Source organism: Rhinolophus sinicus, linkage group LG07, assembly GCF_036562045.2.
Source record: "Rhinolophus sinicus isolate RSC01 linkage group LG07, ASM3656204v1, whole genome shotgun sequence".
In the NCBI taxonomy this organism is placed as follows: Eukaryota; Metazoa; Chordata; class Mammalia; order Chiroptera; family Rhinolophidae; genus Rhinolophus; species Rhinolophus sinicus.
Window position 1 is genome coordinate 84325197 of NC_133757.1, and position 18055 is coordinate 84343251.

Genomic DNA, 18055 nt, shown 5'->3' on the forward strand with positions numbered 1-18055 from the left:
CAGAAAGGGGAGCTTGCAAGAGCGATGACGACGGGACCCGGCCCAGCGTGCCCCCACCACCATCCAAAGGCTAACCCCCAGACCTCAATTTCCACTGCTGGCCTAACGGACCCTTGGAGACACCTGGGAATGCGATCCTACAACAAGAAGCCCGCCCGCCCGTAAGTCTTGCCCTATTGGGTCCGGTCCTAGACCTATTGGGTCCTGTGTAGGAGTCCAGCCAAGGAGACCTTCCCTGCCCAAAGGTCACGCCCCTCAGTCAACAATGAGCGTTAAGTGTGGAAAAATGGCCTGCCCATGGCTGGGCGGTTCTGAGGCGGACACCTAAGGGAATAGGACCAATAAGTGTTACGCTTTTTGTTTCAGCCTCGCCCTCCTGGTCTCGCTCCCATCTAGCCTACAAGATTCTCCACGGTGGTTTTTCTCTATCCAATAAAGTGGTTTTGTTTGTTGAAGTGCAGGGCCCTGTCTCACACAGAACGCTCTCAGGTTTGGGCCTACCGGACCGTGGCTATCCGCTTAGATCCCCCAGGGCAAGGCTACGTCCCCCTTAATCCCCTCAGATTAGGTCTGTGTCTCCCTCACTCCCCAGGCCAGGGTTCTGCCAGGGCTCTCCGAGGACAGAGCAAAGTGGAGAGTCCACAAATCCTGGATTGCACTCTTGTTGCCCACATCCTCAACAGAAATCCAAATGCTCGTTTTTAGGGTCTTTGCCACGTTCACTGCATGACCTCCAGGGGGCGCCACGCGCCCATAGCAGCCTTCCTCGCCTGGTCAGGCTTGATCACCTGGAGGTCTGTTCTGTCTGGACAGAGCTCAGGGTCCCAGAACGTGGTCTGGAGCCAACCTCAGTTTTCTTATCTGGAAAACAGGGTGGTTATGAGACTTCGATGAAATACTGAAGACGAAGCGTGCCATGCCTGGCACAAGGTGAATACTTACACCTAACATTATTATTATTATTATTATTATTATTATTATTATTAAATGTGAGTTTTGTCATCAAAGCGAGTCAAGAGCCAAGGTAGGGATAGGGGTGGCCCTTGGAGGATTTGGATGATATGCTAAATATATGGGCTTTTTTTTTTTTGCCATCTGATATATAATATATGGATATTTATAAAAACTGTTACAGAAAATTTACAATGTATTTCATTGTGTATTCTATCCCTGCAAGAATAACTGCGGATGTGTGTTTAAAATTCCACACTCTTTGCAATTTAAAAAGGTCTTTTAATCCTTTATATTGTAGAATTTTATTTATTCATTTTATGTTTGCATAGATAATTCACACACCTGGTAAAAAAATTTTCAAAAACGACAAAAAGATAACTAGACTGAAAAACCTGCATTCTCCAACCTCTGTCCCCTACACCCCCCAGTTCCCCTCCCTGCACCCCCGCCCCTGTTCCCCTCCCAGAAGCCACCACTACAACCAGCTGTGTGTCTCCTCTCAGAACCAGTGTATGATTTTACAGGCAGATTTAGAACTCTGTCCTGTGCCAGGGAGTTCGTATTTTATGTGGTGAATGAGGGAACAGCATTTTAGTTGCTTAATAATTTATTAGGTACCTACTGTGTACCGCTGGGGTAAATCCAGTAGATACCCTTGAGATACAGTCCAGTGAAGAAGGCTGAGGAATCAGAATAGGAAAGGTCTTCAGGGTCTGTGGGAACCCAGAGGAAGAACTCATAATGAGTGGGGACAAGAGCCTCAGAGTTGGCTTTCCTGAAGCTGTAACCTGAAAGCTAAGAATTGAGGGTCCATCTGGACTTTGTCCAGAGAAGAAAATGTGTTCTAGGCTGAGGGAACAAGTCGCAAAGGCCAGATGTGGGGAGAGTGTAGCGGGGTCCGGGGTGGCTGGACTTTTCTGACAGCCACATGCTTTATTCGTTAACTCATTCATTTATGTTGAACCCACCTCAGGGCCTTTGCAAGAATATCCCTGCAATAATAATTGTGGATGTGTGTTTCAAATTCCATGCTGTTGTTCCTTCAGCCTGGAACATACTTTTCCCAGAGCTCCACATGACTTGATCCCTCACCTCCTTTAATTCTTTGCTCAAACGTCATCTCCTCCAAAAAGCCTGTCCTTGAGCACACTACTTAAAATTGCATTCCCCACCCCTGGCCCTTTTGACTCCCTCATCCTGCCCTATTTTTTTCCCCATCAGTATTTCTAACATCCCATATAATTTCCCATTTTTTAATGCTTTTTGTCTGTCTCCTTCATTAGAGTGTAGAAATTTTGCTCCTGTGTGTTCTCTGCTGTAGTCCCAGCACCCAGTCTAGTGCTTGTAACACAGTAGGGGCTCAATACATGTTTCTTTTTTTCTTTTTCTTTTTATTTTACTTGGACAAGGGGAACAGGACTTTATTGGGGAACAGTGTGTACTTCCAGGACTTTTTCCAAGTCAAGTTGTTGTCCTTTCAATCTTAGTTGTGGAGGGCACCATTCAGCTCCAGGTCCAGTTGCCGTTGCTAGTTGCAGGGGGCATAGCCCACCATCCCTTGGAGGGAGTCGAACCTGCAACCTTGTGGTTGAGAGGATGCGCTCCAACCAACTGAGCCACCTGGGAGCTCAGAGGCAGCTCAGCTCTAGGCCCTGTATCCAATCTTAGTTGTGGGGGATGGAGCCCACCATCCCTTGCAGGATTTGAGGAGTCCAACCAGCAAACCTTGTGGTTGAGAGCCCGCGCTCCGACCAATTGAGCCACCTTGCCGGCCCCAATACATGTTTCTTGAGTCATTTCCTTCTCTCATTGCTCTGTTGCAGGAGTATTACCAGAAGCAGAGAAAGCCCTCCTTTTGTCTTCTGGGTTTTAAAGTCTCTATCACCCTGAAGTCACGGACACATAAGGTACCCAAGAAACGATTATTTATCCAATGGTGCTGGAGTCACATAGACACAGGTTCAAATCCAGACGATGCTGTTAATTGGCTGTGTCTGTGGGCAAGTGGTTAGCTCTCAGAATTTGGTTTACGAATTGTTAAATGAGACACACACAAACCCTCCCATACTGAGCTGTGTAGTAGATAAGAGTTCTCTTTCCTTTTGTCCTCACTCCCCACCGTCCTTTTCCTCCCACAGAGGGAGCTTATAAACAGGAGTTAGATCACATCCCTTATCTGCTCAGAACTCTCCATACCTCCCATTTCATTTAGCGCAAAAGCCAGAGTCCTTACTACAGTCCACAAGTCCTGCAGCCCACCTGCCTCACCTCCTCCCACCTGTCACTCTGTGGTTTCTGCCATAGTAGACTTCTCACCAGACCTGTCAATCCCATGCCAGCCTCAGGGCCTTTGCACATGTCATTTCTTCTGCCTGGACCACTCCCTGACCTCCTTCAGGTCTTTGCTCAAATGTGACCTCTGGTGACCCTGGGTCTAAAATCACTGTTCTCTTGGTACCCCCATTTTCCTCATCGGCTTTCCTGGTGTCATTAGTTTCCAGAACTTTTACCACCTTCTAACAGATGACATGATGTTCTTATTTTCCTGATGCTTGTCTGTCTCCCTCACTGGAACATCAGTTCCTGGATGACAGTGTTCTTTGTTTCTTTCACTGCTGGCCCCCATTGCTAAGGGTCCCAATAAGTTCTCATACACAGTAATTGCACACATGGAATGTAGAGAAAGTACTTTGCACAGAGTTCCCCCTCTCCCAGCATATCGAGTATGAGCTTTAATGAAAGAGAGGTGATGACCTCAAGATCTGCACACTGCAAGGCTCAAAGGTTGACCATTTTGGCCCATGCCTAGGTGAAGGTCAAAGGTTGATGTGTCCAGCCTACTCCTTAGATCAACTGCAGGTGACCTCTGTCCCCAGTGGCATGGGGCCAGCATCAGCCTTTGGGCCCACAGAGGATCTCTGCTGGCCACAGGCATGATAGCAATTTAGGGCACACACTTTAGAAGCTGGAAGGCCCCCAGCATCTAACCTTTCCTAGTCCCTCATCACTGTGCAAGTGTTTTCACAAAGGCCAGAGGTCAAGGTTGGAATATTCCGGGCAGCCCTCAGATAGGAGGAGCCCAGTGTGAGTGCAGGCTTGATGGGGGGTCTCTGACCTGTCTGAAGTGCTCCCTATCAACTGCCACAACATCTGCTGTGTGTTTGCAGCTCAGTTTGTGGGCAACTGCCAAGCAGGGGAGGAGGAGGAGTCTCCCAATGAGGCACCCCTCCCCCCAACCCCTGGGGATGGGCCTCATTTGCATAGCCGTTTCCATTCCCTTTTAGTTCCCTTTGGTTCAGCTGCATTGGGGGCTTGGAGCAAAAAAAGGCACAGAACCAGCCTTCCGGCCAGATCTTGGCAGAGATCCAGACCTTCCTCCTCAAGGCTTGAACCCCTGGGCAAGGCACATGGGTTTGCTGGGCCTCAGTTTCCTCCTCTGTAAAATGGGGCAAAAGTGCCCCTACCTCACATCGTTTGTGCTGGCTTAAGTCTTTGTGTCCTTAGATCACCCATTCCCTGCCCTGCCCCTGCCTCATGGATACAGGCTGACCCCTGCACAAAATATTTCCATTGTCCACTGGCTTCTGCACACACTGCACCAATGGTAGGCCAAGGGTAGATTGGAAGGCAGGAGGATAAGAGAAGCCAGGACATTTCTTCCCAACTGCTCCTGGTAGCATCTCCCATTGGACACAGCCTCCCTATGTGCTAATAATTTCTAAATTATTAAATCCCCTCCATTTGAGGTGCTTCTATTTTCCTGATGTAAGACAGCTGTGAGGGATTTTGTTTGTTTGTTTTTGTTTTAAGATACAATAAAGTCTTCTCTTTTCAGTGTATAGTTCTATAAGTTTCTGCAAACATATGTAGTTGCGTAACCACCACCACGATCCAGATATAAAATGGTTCCATCACCCAAAAATTCCCCCGTGCTCTTCTGTGGTCAAATCCTTCCCCAACCCCAGGCCCTGCCAACCACTGGTCTGTTCACCATCCCTGTAGTTTGGCCTTTTCTAGAACGCCATAGAAATGGAATCATGCACCATGTAGCCCTTTGTGTCTGGCTTCTTTCCCTCGTTATAATGCATTTGATATTCATCCGTGTTGTTATATATCACTAGTCCTTTCCTTTTGGAACTAGTGGTCCCAAATAGATTCCTGAGTGGTCTTCTGTGTAAGAATGGACTACAGTTTGTCTATTCATTCCCTGGTTGAGGCAGCCGCTATGAGCTTTTCATGAGTTGATATTTGCAAAGCTTTTAGACAATAACTGGCACGGTGTATATGTCAGCTGGTTCTATTATGCTGGGTCGGGGAACTTGCTGAGAACTGGGCCTCGGGTCTTCCCCTCTTCTCTAACTGTGCATGTCTCTCTTGTCTGGAATAGAGAGCCCACCCTTCCCAGGATGGAAGGGCTAAGACCGCATCTGGTGCAGACGTGGCAGGGGATGGCCTCCACTGGGGGCCTCCCCAGCCCATCCCTGAAGCTGAAAGTGGGCCCCAAGCCCATGGACGGAGGAGACGAGGCGGCTGCAGCCCCACCGCCTGCCAAGATCAGCATCTGGAAAGCTTCTCTGCAGCTGGGGCCCCTTCCCCCAGTGCCGGGGTGATGATCAGAAAGTTGGGACCTGTCTCAGACACTTCTTTTTATGCAGTTTCTCCTGCCAAAAGCCAAGAGCCGTGGGGTGGGAGGAAAGTGGAGGCCCAGGGAGAATGAAGGGTAGGCCTGGGCCTCATTGATTTGGGGGAGTTCACAAAATTTGGGGTGGGGTAGGATCAGAGAGAGATCAGAGGGTTCCCCTCACCTGGATTATAGAGAATGTTCCACGTCTCACCAATGACCCATGTTGTCCTGAGTTGTGACCATCACCCTTCTATCCTGACCTGCTGGAGCAGGGAAGGGGGTCACTGCATCTGGACTGGGTTGAGGACGGGATGAGCAAGTTCAAATCCCCACACTACTGTGTGTCTCAGTTTCTTCATCTTTAACATAGATTGGTGAGAAAAGGCAAAACTGTGGCGACAGTAAGAAGATCAGGGGTTGCCAGGGATTCAGGGGGAGGGAGGGACGAATAGGTGGAGCACAGAGGATTTTTAGGGCAGTGAAACTACTCTGTTATGAGACTATAAAGGTAGATACATGTCATTCTACAGTTGTCCAAACGTGCAGAATGTACAACACCAAGAGTGAACTGCTATGACTCTGAACTTGGGGTGACGGTGATCTGTCAATGTAAGTTCATCAAGTATAACAAATGCACGTCTCTGATGTTGATAGTGGGGGAAGGCTACGCTTGTGTGAGGGAAGAGGGGATATGGGAGGGAAATCACTGTACTTTCTGCTTAGTTTTGCTGTGAACCTAAAGTTGTCCTAAAAATAAAGTCTATTTAAAACAATGGGATGATGATAATAACATTCCCCACCTCCTAGGGCTGTGAGGGTTCGTAGAGCCGCACCCCGTGCAGTGTGAGTCGCGTGAGCTTTAGCCATTATTGTCAGTAGCCCTATAATTAGTGAAGGCTAGTCCGAGCCTCTTCTGTCATCTCTTTCCTCTTCCTGGGAGCTCCCCAAGAGAAGGGCCCTGTTTCCTTCTTCTTCCACTGTTTTCTCGCTCAGGGGTCCCCCTAGAGCAGGGCCCAGCTTTCCCCTTGATGCCCCCAGACTATCAGGAAGTCTAGGCCTCTAGTATTTTCCAGTTCTCCAGCCCATTCCCTCAGCTGACCTGGCAGAGACTTCATGTTGCCCCAGAAGTGGAGGGGGAGGGGAGAAGAGGGGGGCGGAAGTTGCTTGTGGGTGTATCTGTGTCCCTGAGGACATCACCATGTCTAGGAGCCAGGGTACCCCTAACAGACTCCGGATATGTCTGTGGCCTTGACATCACCCCCACCCCCAGGTCTCTGGGGGGATGGCAAACTGCTGAGCCAGCCCAGGCAAGTTGGGGGGGGGCACTTCCTCCCCAGGCTTCAGGTCTCTACGGAAGGCTGAGATTTCCGCTCGATAGCAAGGAGAAGACCCAGTTTTTTCTGTGCCTGTGGGTTGAACACCTGGTCTCTAGAGGCTACACAGGCAATACAGTTCACTTGGCAGAAGAGTCAGTGAGATTTTGCCAAGGTCCGAGTGGACCCCAAGAGCTCGCCTGGAACTGAATGGACACTGAAATCTGGCTCTGGAAAAGGAGCAAAGTGGCTGTCTGACTTTTCTTTTCTTATCTCTGCATCAAAGCCCTGCTGCCCTCTGTTAGAACTCTCTGGTTTCTTCAGTCTCCTCCATCAGACTATCAGCTTTGCATGGCAGAAACCAACAAGGCATCACGAGAGCCAGCACTGAGCATTATACGTTGTGCATTAGATGAATATATATGCTGCATACATATGTGTAGCATTAATCTGTTGATTTTAATATACATTTCTTTATTAATAATGTAAAGATGTTTATTAATATAAATTTGTTAATATTGGTATGTTGAATAATAATGATATCTTTATTAACAATGTTATTTTTTATATTATTGATATTACTGATTACTATTATTACAGAAACGATTTTACAACTAGAAGTCTGGTGATTTATTACCTTTTATTTCATTTTTCATGTCTTTGTAAATTTTTTGAATTGGCAATGTGAGCTAAAAATTTCAAAGTCCCCACCACAGTAACCCATGAAAAGTCTGGTGACTTCTCACCTGTTCCCCTGGCCCCCTAGTTCCCCTCTCTGAGGGTAACCACTGTGACTGGTGTCTCATGCCATCTCCCAGAGATGGCCTGTGAGTCCCCAGGCAAATGTGTGTGTATTTATACAGCCCTTATAAATACACCCAGAAGTGCAGGCAAACAATGCAAACTGGTCTATATTGTGCTTTTTTTCAATTTAACATGTTGAAGAGTTTCACATTAGTACATACAAAACTACTCCATTTTAATTTTTTAATAGGCATAAAGGGATCCATTTTAATTCCCTTTTTCATCATTTTGCTTTTCAACACTATGAAGTATAATATATATTCAGAAGAGTACACCTACCTTCTCTCTTCTTTTTATTGGTTGCATTGTCTGGGTATCAAGCAGCCTTAAATTTTTGTTTGTTTAATTTCAGCTTTATTGAGGTATCATTGACATATAAAATTGTGTTATTTAAAATGCACTTTGTGGTTATTCGATATACGTATACATTCTGAAAGATTCTTCCCAGTGAGTTAATTAACACATCCATCACCTCACATATTTATCTGTGGGGGTTTGTGTGTGAGAACATTTAAGTTCTACTCTCAGCAAATTTCAATTATATCATACAGTATTATAAACCATAGTCACCATGTTTCTTTCACATTAGATTCTCAGACCTTATCCATCTGATTGCTGAAAGCTTGTACCATTTTACCACCCTCTCCCTGTTTCCCCCACCTCAGCCCCTGGCAAACACTTTCCTGCTCTGTTTCTGTGAGTTTGATTTTCTTTTTTAGATTGCACATACAAGTGACACTATGCACTATTTGTCTTTCTCTGTGGCTTATTTCACTTAATAATGCCCTCAAGGTCCACCCATGTTTTCACAAATGACAGGATTTCCTTCTTTTTTAAGGCTGACTGGTATTCCATTATTATGTTTTTTGTATATATGGAAAAATATATATCACATCTTCTTTATCCATTCATCCATTAAGGAACACTTAGGTTGTTTCCATATCTTGTCTGTTATGAATAATGCCACAGTGAACATGGGGGGTACAGGTACCATTTTTTATCGGTTTGCTTTTTTGAAGTATAGTAATCATACAGAAGAGTGCACCTACCCTCTCCCTCCTTTTTATTGCACTGTCTGGGCATTGAGCAGGCCTAGTTTTAAATTTAATTTATTGTTGGAATATGGCACGTACGCACATGTTACAAAAGTCAAAAGGTACAAAGGATTCATAGAGTGAAAGCGGCCTCCATCCCATGCCCTTTCTCCTATCTATCTTTCAGTTCCTCTCCCAGGAAATTTACCAATTTCTTCTTCCTGCAATATTCTGGATATTCTGTCCACATCCAGTAGGACATTAGCTCTACCGCAGACAGGGTATTTTACCTGTTTTGTTCCCTGATGTGTCTCCAGCCTTTAGAACAGTGTCTGGCACGTAGCAGATACTTCATGTATTTGACAAATAAACATATAAGCGGATTATGTTTGTGTTTTCACAAATAGTTCCCTCCTCAAAGACTGAATGAGGGAAAGAGGGGGAAACTGAAGAACCCCATTGCAAATTGGTCCCAACTAGGAAGGCAGGGTGCAACCTGGGCCTGCAGGGCCACCGCAGAGAGGGCGGGACAGCCACTGGCAATGGCAGGATAGGATGTTGGGTGCGCCCAATCTTCTAGGAGAGGAGGCAGCACTTGAATTCTGGGATACTATCGAAGCAAAAACCAGTTCTGTCTTTGGGGCAGGGCCTGGCACATGGTTGGAACTTTGTTTTTTAAATGAACGCACTGTAGATGGTTAATGCCTATTTGCTGCGTTGACACATAGTAGATGCTTCATTGCTCCTTGTTGAGTAAATAAAGGGGATCCCGTGCTCTCCTCCAATTCTAGGGTCTCAGGGATGGGCCAAGACAGTGTCTGCTAGATATCTGGAGACAGCTGTTTCAGGTTCAGGCCACCTGGTCAGGAGCGACGTAAAGTCACGGGGCTGCGTGATGTCATGCGCCAGCCGGTTTCTCACGGGAGGCGGCTGGGAGGGGCAGGGCGGAAGGTGGGGGGGGTGGACAAAGGGACCCGAGAACCTCCCCCGCCGGCCCCCAAGCACGCCGGGGCAAGCAGGCCACATCTGGAATTCATTGCCGCTGCAGCCGGAAAGGGGAGGAGAGGAGGGCGGGGCGAGTGGGGGGCCGAGGCGGCGCCTCTCCCCGCCCCCCCGCCCCCCCGCGTACCGGGTCCTGAGCCCCGGGACGCAGCCGAGCCCGGCGGGCAGCCCCAGCCCTAGCCGCGGCCGTCCCGGGGGCGCAGACGCCAAAGCCCCTCTGGTCAGGGCAGGGACCCGGGCCAGCCAAACCAGGTGAGCGTGCGTGGCGAGTGGGAGACAGAAAGGGCGGGCCAGGTCCTCCGAGGTCCCCGTATCGGAGCTGGGGGGGCGCTGGCTGAGGGTCCGGGCACACCCGGGCGCGCAAGCGCTGCGGTGCTCCTGCTGCACTGAGGGAGTGGTCACCGTGCGCCCTCTCCACGACTCCAGGCGATCTTCACTTCCTCGGCCGGCCGCGAACCCCCAGACTGCGCTCCCCGCCTTCCCCAGCGGCAGGAAGTTGGCGCCGGGGAGAAGGCGGAATCCGAGCGTTTTCGGCCGGAGACTGGGAGGCCGGACGGCGTGCCTGGGGTCCCGGGTTTGGGGAGTGTGTAGGCGGGGGTAGGGCGCCCCTCCTAGCTGACTCCAGTTGGACGTGGGCAAAAGGTGCCGCGCGCGAGGAGCCTCCAAGCCAAGGGGTGGGGCCCCGAAAAGGGCAGTCGCCCACTACCTGCCTGTCTGGGTCGCTGCCTCAGTTTCCTTGAGTAGTTCGTCTTCTTCAGTCCCCCCATGGGGGCGTGGCTTTGTTCTGGAAGGACCGGGAACAGGACTGCGTGGCTGCGGCGCCTCCTCTTTACTCTGGGGCCCGGGGATGGGGCGTGGGTGCCGACGTGCGTGGCACGGACCCCGCTGGGTCACGGACCCAGCGGAGCGTTGGGACGTCGCCCCCATCTCCGGCACGAGTTGACTCACCCGGGGATTTCCACCCCTTCCCCCCGACTTTATTCTAGTCAGGTGCTCCTGGGTACCCTGCTTGGCGCGCGTGGGGCATTCGCGGTGCAGCTGCGGCTGGGATCTCCCCCACCACATTTCCCAAATACTCTGGGAATATCCAGGCGGTGTCCTGGGTGGGACAGAGAGTAATCCCCCAACCCCGCTTGGAGATGTGGAGGTTCCTAGCTTGCGGCTGTCGCGGAGAGAGGAGGCGCCGGCTCAACTGTTTGGAGTGTGGATACGGGCCCAGCGGCCTGGAGTGTGGATACCGCGCATTCCACGGCCAGATAAGGAGACCGAGACTGTGCCCTGAGGGTGGGGGCGGGTTCTGTCTCCCGGATGCGCTGGGCTCCCCTGGTAGGGGGGCCTGCCATCAGACCAAGGGTGCCTCCAGCCTCCTTTGGGTTGATTGGGGCTGGGCTAAGTTTAGAAGCCGCCTCCTTCGGAGGCCCACTGAGGCCTCATTCATTCATGTATGCATGCATGCATGCATTCATTCATTCATTCATCCATCCATACATCCATCCATTCATCCATCCCTTCATCCATCTCACATGTTTTCTGAGCACCTTCTGTATGCTCGGCATCATTCCAAAGGGTGAAAATGGAGCTGGTTGCTGGCCTCCAACACTTAGATTCTACTGTGGAAGCCAGACAGAAAACTAGAACTATTGTACAATGTAATTTTAAAAATTGCCAAGTGCTGTGAAGATAACAAATCAAGATGCTGTGATAGAAAGGGCATGGAGAAGGCAGCTATGGTAGATTGGTGATCAGAGCAAGTGACCTTAACACGTTGCTTATGGCGGGGTTTAAATCCCTCGTGAAGATTCTCGTGATCTAGTGATCCGTAGGCAACGTGTTAAAACTTAAGCTTGAAAGATGAGGAGGCGGTCATTTAAGGATTTGGGGGAAGGGCATGTCAGGTAGAGGAACAACAGGGGCAAAGGCTCTGAGGTGTCCAGTGTGTTTGGAGTGGAGCGACCCTTGGGGAGAGCTGGAGGAGGCTAAGTGGGTAGGGCCGGGCCATTTGGGGCAGTGGGGAGCCATGGAAGAATTTGGAGCTGAAGAGTGACACATTGGAGCTTTAAAAAAGCACCCCCCCTGGCTGCTGTGTGGAGAAGGGCAGTGTACAGGGGGGCCTGAAGGGAAACCAATAGAAAGGGTGAGGGGCTACCTTAGGGCAAGTAGCATGGGATCAGTGTGTGACAAGTGGGAACCCTAGCCATAGCGCCTGCCTCAGTGGAGCTTGGGGGAGGAGCTCTTGGAAGCCACTGAGCTTCCTCCTGTCTTCCGCTCTCCTAATCTCCCCCTAAACAGTCTTGATCTGTCTCTTTTCCCTTCCCTCAAAACCCTGTCACTTGACCCTCTCTCTCCATTTCAGGCCTGACAATTCCTGGTTCTGAGTCCAGTGACCTCTACCAAGCCTTTAGGGAGGAGTCAGGACTGCCTTGGTGAAGGTGAACAGGAGACAGGCTCTGTGTGTAGCCAGGCCTGGGAGCCTGACACAGGGAGGGGAAGCAAGCAAGGCCTGCATTTGCCTGGGGGTGACTGCCAGCCCCAACCTTTAGGCCGGCTTCCTCTTTCTGGGGAGTACCAACCTGCCTCAAGCTCCCACTTTAGCAATGTCCTAGTGGAGAAGATGAGAGTGTGGGCCTGTTTTCCCTTCTCCAACTAGTAGAGCCACCCCTCCTTCTGAGGATGCCTTGACAGCCTCCTGGGCTGCAGAAAGTGAGGGTGCTTTGCCCCAGTCTTACTCCCCCAGGGAAGAGGACTCCCCCAGGGAAGGAGACAGACTTTTTGGTCCGTCCCTGGGGTTTGAAGGCTGAATCCATTTCTTATTTCTCCAGGAAGCAGCCATAAATCTTTTTCTTGGCCGCCAGACTAGAGAGGGTGGTGGCCCCTCGTCAGGGAGGGAGGTGGTGGCGGCCATGGTACACGCCCTGGGCTTCTTGCCCCACTAACAAGGGTGCTTTCCAGGCCTGTGATGGTCCTTGATTCTCAATTTTAAACCTCAGGAGGGGCCCAGTAGGCCAGGGCAGCATGGGGGTGTTTGGTCGGGTGTGAGGTCAGGCCGTGGTTCAAATTCTCCTCTGGGACATCCGCACAGTCTTCATTCTCCAGAAAAGAGCTCCAGAAGCCTAGACAGGAACAGATTAGCAGTACTAGCGTTAGAGCGCCTCCAAATGGGGCAATCAGACGTCAAAAATGGAAAGCTCAGGCCAATAGGCGAATTGCTCGATGCTCTGGGATTGAAAATAAGCCAATCAGGGTGCGGACTGTTTCTGGCCGGAGGCCTTTCTGGTACGGCCACGCCTGGGCCAAGCCAGCTCCCGGTGGCTGCAGCAGGCAGAGGGCATCAGGGCGCCCAAGGCCCTGTCTGTCCAGCAGGGGAACAAGGGGCCTCTGTGTGGTGATTTGGGCGGGGCGGCAGCCCTTGGGGATGCGCACAAGCCCTTCTCTGTTCCTTAACTAGGACGGATGCCCCTTCATCCAGGGGGAGCAGCTGCCTCCGTAAGGCCAGGGGACAGAGATGGCTGAGCGACCCCAGAAGCCCCCCATCACTCCCGGGCTCACTAGGAGCCAGCCTAACCAGCCTTTTCTGGAACGCTGCTCTTGGTGCACACATGGTCCTTGCAAGGCTGGTTTCCAGGAGCCTGGGGAGGTCTCTTCCCGTGGCTCCCCTCCCCCATTTAGCTAATGGCTGGAGCTTCCACCTAGCTCCCCTCCTGAAAAGCAGACACTGCACTAGCTCCTCTGAGAACACCCCCTCCAAGCTGGAGGGAGGCCATGATGTCGGCCTCTCATCCTCTCTGCCCACGCGCCTCTTCCCGCCCCCCCACACACGGCTCAATTTTCCTTGGGGGGGGGTGACTCAGGCTTTAATGGAAACAAATACCGGCCCTCCTCCCTGCGGGGCTGCACACCCCCTCATAGCTCACATGATTTCAGCGCAGCTGCCCCATCCTCCCAGCCAGGACCTCCCAGACGGGTCTCCTGTGGCTCCCCCATCCCATCACCCCCTCCTAGCCTTCCCCACACCGGATGTGACTAGGGAGCAAGGACTCCACCCTGTTTGTTACAGGGGCCTCACATCTGGATTTCATCCTGGTTGGGGAGGGGGTGCCAGGGCCTGCCCACCCTGCTGGGACCCTCTGTCCAAGGGCAGGCCTAGATGGTGCTGATGAGAACAGGCTGTTGAGAATCTTGCCTGGCTCAGTCAACATCCCCTCCCAAAAGACTGGGTGGAGGTCACTAGTCCCGAGCAGTGTGTGGCAGTAAGAGGGGAGGTAATAATATTTATTGAGAGCTTGCTATGTGTTAAGGGTACCTCATCCATCATTCAACAGGATTCCCCATCACACCTAGGAAGTGGGCTTTCTTCTCCCCATTGCACAGATGAGGACATTAAGGCTGCATGTCAAATGACTTGACCAAGGTCCCACAGCATGTGAGAGGTGGAGTGAGGTTGAATCCTGGATTGCCTTCAAGGTCTAGGCCCATGAAGATGATATGACCTCTAGGATGCTCAAACCTCAGGGCCACCGTGGTGTCTCCCCAAGACCTTATGTTGGGAGCACCCATGTCTTCAAGGCTTAGACCCAGCCTGAAATCTAGGGCAGTGGGTGGTAATGAGCTGGGGATGGTGCTATCAGCAATGAGCACCTTGCTGACCCAGGTTGGCAGGCAGCTTGCTGCCCAAGGCTCCAGTGTATTCAAGAAGAGGCAAGTCCACCAGTTTCTGCCCACAGCTCACTCTCTGGGTAGGTAGGCAAGGTTTCTAACGTCCACTTTGTATCCTTCATGCTATTTGGGGGAGCTTCTGAGAGACAGTGTAGCCTAGAGGTTAAGAGACTTTGGAGCGGATCTCTTTGGCTCTGCCACTTATTAGCTTTGAAATTTTGGGAAAGTGAATTGACTTCTCTGGGTTTCCCATCTATAAAGCAGAGATCATGATAATTCTGACTTCATGTGGCCGCTCGGTGAGGAGTGATGGAGCTGGGACTTGAAACACAGCTGTCCAAAGTCAGAGCCCAGGCAGCAGCCACAGCACTGACGTATTTGTCTGTCTGTCTGTCTGTCTTTTCTCCCTGCAGATCTGACAGCCCCATGGCCCCCGCCGGCCACTGAGCCCCACCATGGGCAGCCTGTACTCGGAGTACCTAAACCCCACCAAGGTTCAAGAGCACTATAATTACACCAAGGAGGTGGTGACCACGGAGGACCCGCCCTCCCGCCAGGTGGCCTCAGCCCTCATCATCATCCTGTGCTGTGCCATCGTGCTGGAGAACCTGCTAGTGCTCATCGCGGTCGCCCGCAACAGCAAGTTCCACTCGGCCATGTACCTGTTCCTGGGCAACCTGGCGGCTTCAGACCTGCTGGCGGGTGTGGCCTTCATAGTCAATACCTCGCTCTCAGGCTCTATCACATTAACGCTGACACCTGTGCAGTGGTTCGCCCGTGAGGGCTCAGCCTTCATCACGCTCTCTGCCTCTGTCTTCAGCCTCCTGGCCATTGCCATTGAGCGGCATGTGGCCATTGCCAAGGTCAAGCTCTACGGCAGCGACAAGAGCTGCCGCATGCTGTTGCTCATCGCGGCCTCATGGCTCATCTCACTGACTCTTGGTGGCCTGCCCATCCTTGGCTGGAACTGCCTGGGCAACCTCGAGGCCTGCTCCACCGTTCTGCCCCTCTATGCCAAGCACTACGTGCTCTGTGTGGTAACCATCTTCTCCGTCATCCTATTGGCCATTGTAGCTCTGTATGTCCGCATTTACTGTGTGGTCCGCTCCAGTCAAGCTGATGTGGCTGTCCCGCAGACACTGGCCCTGCTCAAGACGGTCACCATTGTGTTAGGTGTCTTCATTGTGTGCTGGCTGCCTGCCTTTAGCATCCTCCTCCTGGACTATGCCTGTCCCGTGCGCTCCTGCCCGATCCTCTATAAGGCCCAGTACTTCTTTGCCTTCGCCACCCTCAATTCGCTGCTCAACCCTGTCATCTACACGTGGCGTAGCCGGGACCTGCGGCGGGAGGTACTGCGGCCACTGCAGTGCTGGCGGCGGGCAGCAGTGGTGCAAGGACGGCGGGGCGGGACCCCGGGCCGCCGCCTCCTGCCCCTACGCAGCTCTAGCTCACTGGAGAGGGGCACCCACATGCCCACGTCACCCACAATTCTGGAGGGCAACACAATGGTTTGAGGGACAAGTGGGCTGACAACCAGGCCATGGCAGAGGGCTCCGTAGAGAGGCGCTGGGTGACCTTGGACAGAGAGGTGAGGCTCCCAAGCAAGAGGACCCACTCCACAGACCTGGGTGATACTGAAAATATTTCACACCTGGTATGGCCGGCTGAGGCACCGATCAGTCGGATGGCAGAGCTGCAGCCGGGTCCTGGAGGCCAGTGCAGTGACTTGTGTGACTCCTTCAGAACTGGATCATGGAAGGTCTGGGGAACCTGGAAAGGGCCCGGGTGACAGCAGGCAGGCACTCAAGAGGAGCTCAGGGCAGGGGCAATTTACAACCTGGTACAAAGAATTTCATTTCACAACTGTCCACTCTGTGCCAAACTCCGCTCTTTGAATTTAACCTCCTTGCCACCTTTTCCTGGCAACCTCAGTCCACTTCCCTAGAACCGCTGCCCTAAGGGGCTGGAGGCCTCCTCCCTGACCATCCGGGCAGTCCCAGCTAATGGTTCCCTGGGCCCAAATCCACAGCTTCCCCAAATTTTACCAGCTGCCACTTTGGCTATTTCTTCCCTTTCCTCTTACTCCACAAGATACCAGGAAACCACGAGGTGAATGTGGGGTGGGGTGGGGCTGAATCCCGTTCTCAGACCTCATTGGCCAATTGCATTATTTGGGGTGCAGAGGAATCACCAAGGACTAGAAAAACCAGTCTGGGGCGCTGAGGAGGTGTCTGGGTCTCTTAGTGGCACAGGGTAGAACTTGAGAAAGTTCTGGGGGAACTGTTAGTCCAGGACGCTCCCACCCACCAAAAACAACCACCCCCAAGTTATACTCACCTCCAGCCCCAGCCAAGGTACCAGATCTCCTAAGGCAGGGCAGCCTTGGAGCCCACTGTGCCTCATTTCACGTTGAATTAAACGGAGCAGGTGGTGGGGGTGCCAAGGACATTTGTAGGGGTCTCTCCCCTAACCTGCCCCAGAAGGACTTGGCTAAATCCTGTGGATACGTGGAAAGGTCATTGCGGTACAAATGTATATTTATGTGTGTCTGTCAGTGTCCTTGTGTGTCTGAGTGTGCACATGTGTGGTGCCTGTGACCCCCTGCCTTTACCACTTTTCCCCAGAATGGGTGTTATTTTAAAATGTTTCATGTCTGTGTTGAAGCTGCCAAAGAGGGGTCCGGTCCCCCACAGACCCCTTAGTAATCGCTAGCTCATCTCCTCACTTGAGAGCTGGGCTGCAGCTCACCTCGTGGAAAGAAACCTCATGCGTCAAAATGATTTCTTATGAATGCAAAGGCTGGGGGTGCTATCTGGGGGGCAAGTAGCCAGTTGGGGGCTTGTCTCCCCTCATTTGGCTCCCCAGATAACCCCCCTCCCATGACAGACCAGGCCCAGGCTAATAAATTGTTCAATTTCTCTGTCTGATTTCTCTTTTTGTTTTCTTTTCAGGCTTAAGGTGGCAGTTCCCCCATTAGTGCCCTATGACTGAGGGCAGATGGGACAGGGGAGGGTGGCCGCTGCCCAGGCAACTCACCCTTTACCAGCGTTCCCATTCTGTACCCCCCAGCTCTGCCCAGGCCAAGACTGTAGTGGCTTCTGAGAAAACGGGGTCAACGCTGGCCTTTCCCCAGGGCAGTTGTGGAAGGCCTCCCTGCTTTCCTTCAAAGAGAGCTGGTGAGTGGTGGGGGCCTCCTCCTCCATCCCAAGTACATATCCCTCCCCAGAAGCTGGAGAGATCTTGGGGAACACGGGTCCAGATGGCCCTCCAAAGCTCAGTATTCCCCAGAGGAATGGCTGACCTTCATCAAGCACTTTCCAGGCATGAAGATGTGACTCCTCAGGAGGTGAGAGTTACTATTACTCTCATGGAGATGTGGGTTCAGAGAAGTTAAGTGAGCTCCTCAGAGTGACACAGCCCTTTAGGACAGCACCTGTTTGGATTTGAACTCAGGTGTGCTGACTCAGGAACCTGCCAGCTGCACCACTGGGCCAGAGAAAGGATCCTCAAGCCCCCTCTTTGCCATGGAAGTATGGGCTGCCAGCCCCACCCAGAACCAGGAGAAGCCCAGATGGGATGAAGCTGGGGTTGGGTCCAGGTTAACACCCCACTCCTTTGCCCAGAGGCACAGGGCACAGTGGCTCCTTTGAAGACCTGGAGCTTTGGGAACC

At 51.8% G+C, this 18055-nt stretch overlaps 1 long non-coding RNA gene across 3 annotated transcripts; it reads left to right on the plus strand.

The window, feature by feature from the left end:
* Positions 1-19: 19 nt before the first annotated feature.
* LOC109454387 (sphingosine 1-phosphate receptor 2) lies at positions 20-17308 on the plus strand. 3 transcript variants are annotated; one of them, XR_002138465.2, is made up of 3 exons: positions 20-161; positions 2778-2861; positions 5342-7511. It is a non-coding gene; the product is annotated as a sphingosine 1-phosphate receptor 2 (long non-coding RNA). The 3 variants fall into 3 exon arrangements; XR_012498114.1 differs by lacking the exons at positions 2778-2861; positions 5342-7511 and adding an exon at positions 14798-17308 and having other exon boundaries at positions 22-161; XR_012498113.1 differs by lacking the exons at positions 20-161; positions 2778-2861; positions 5342-7511 and adding exons at positions 9648-9983; positions 14798-17308.
* Positions 17309-18055: the final 747 nt, after the last annotated feature.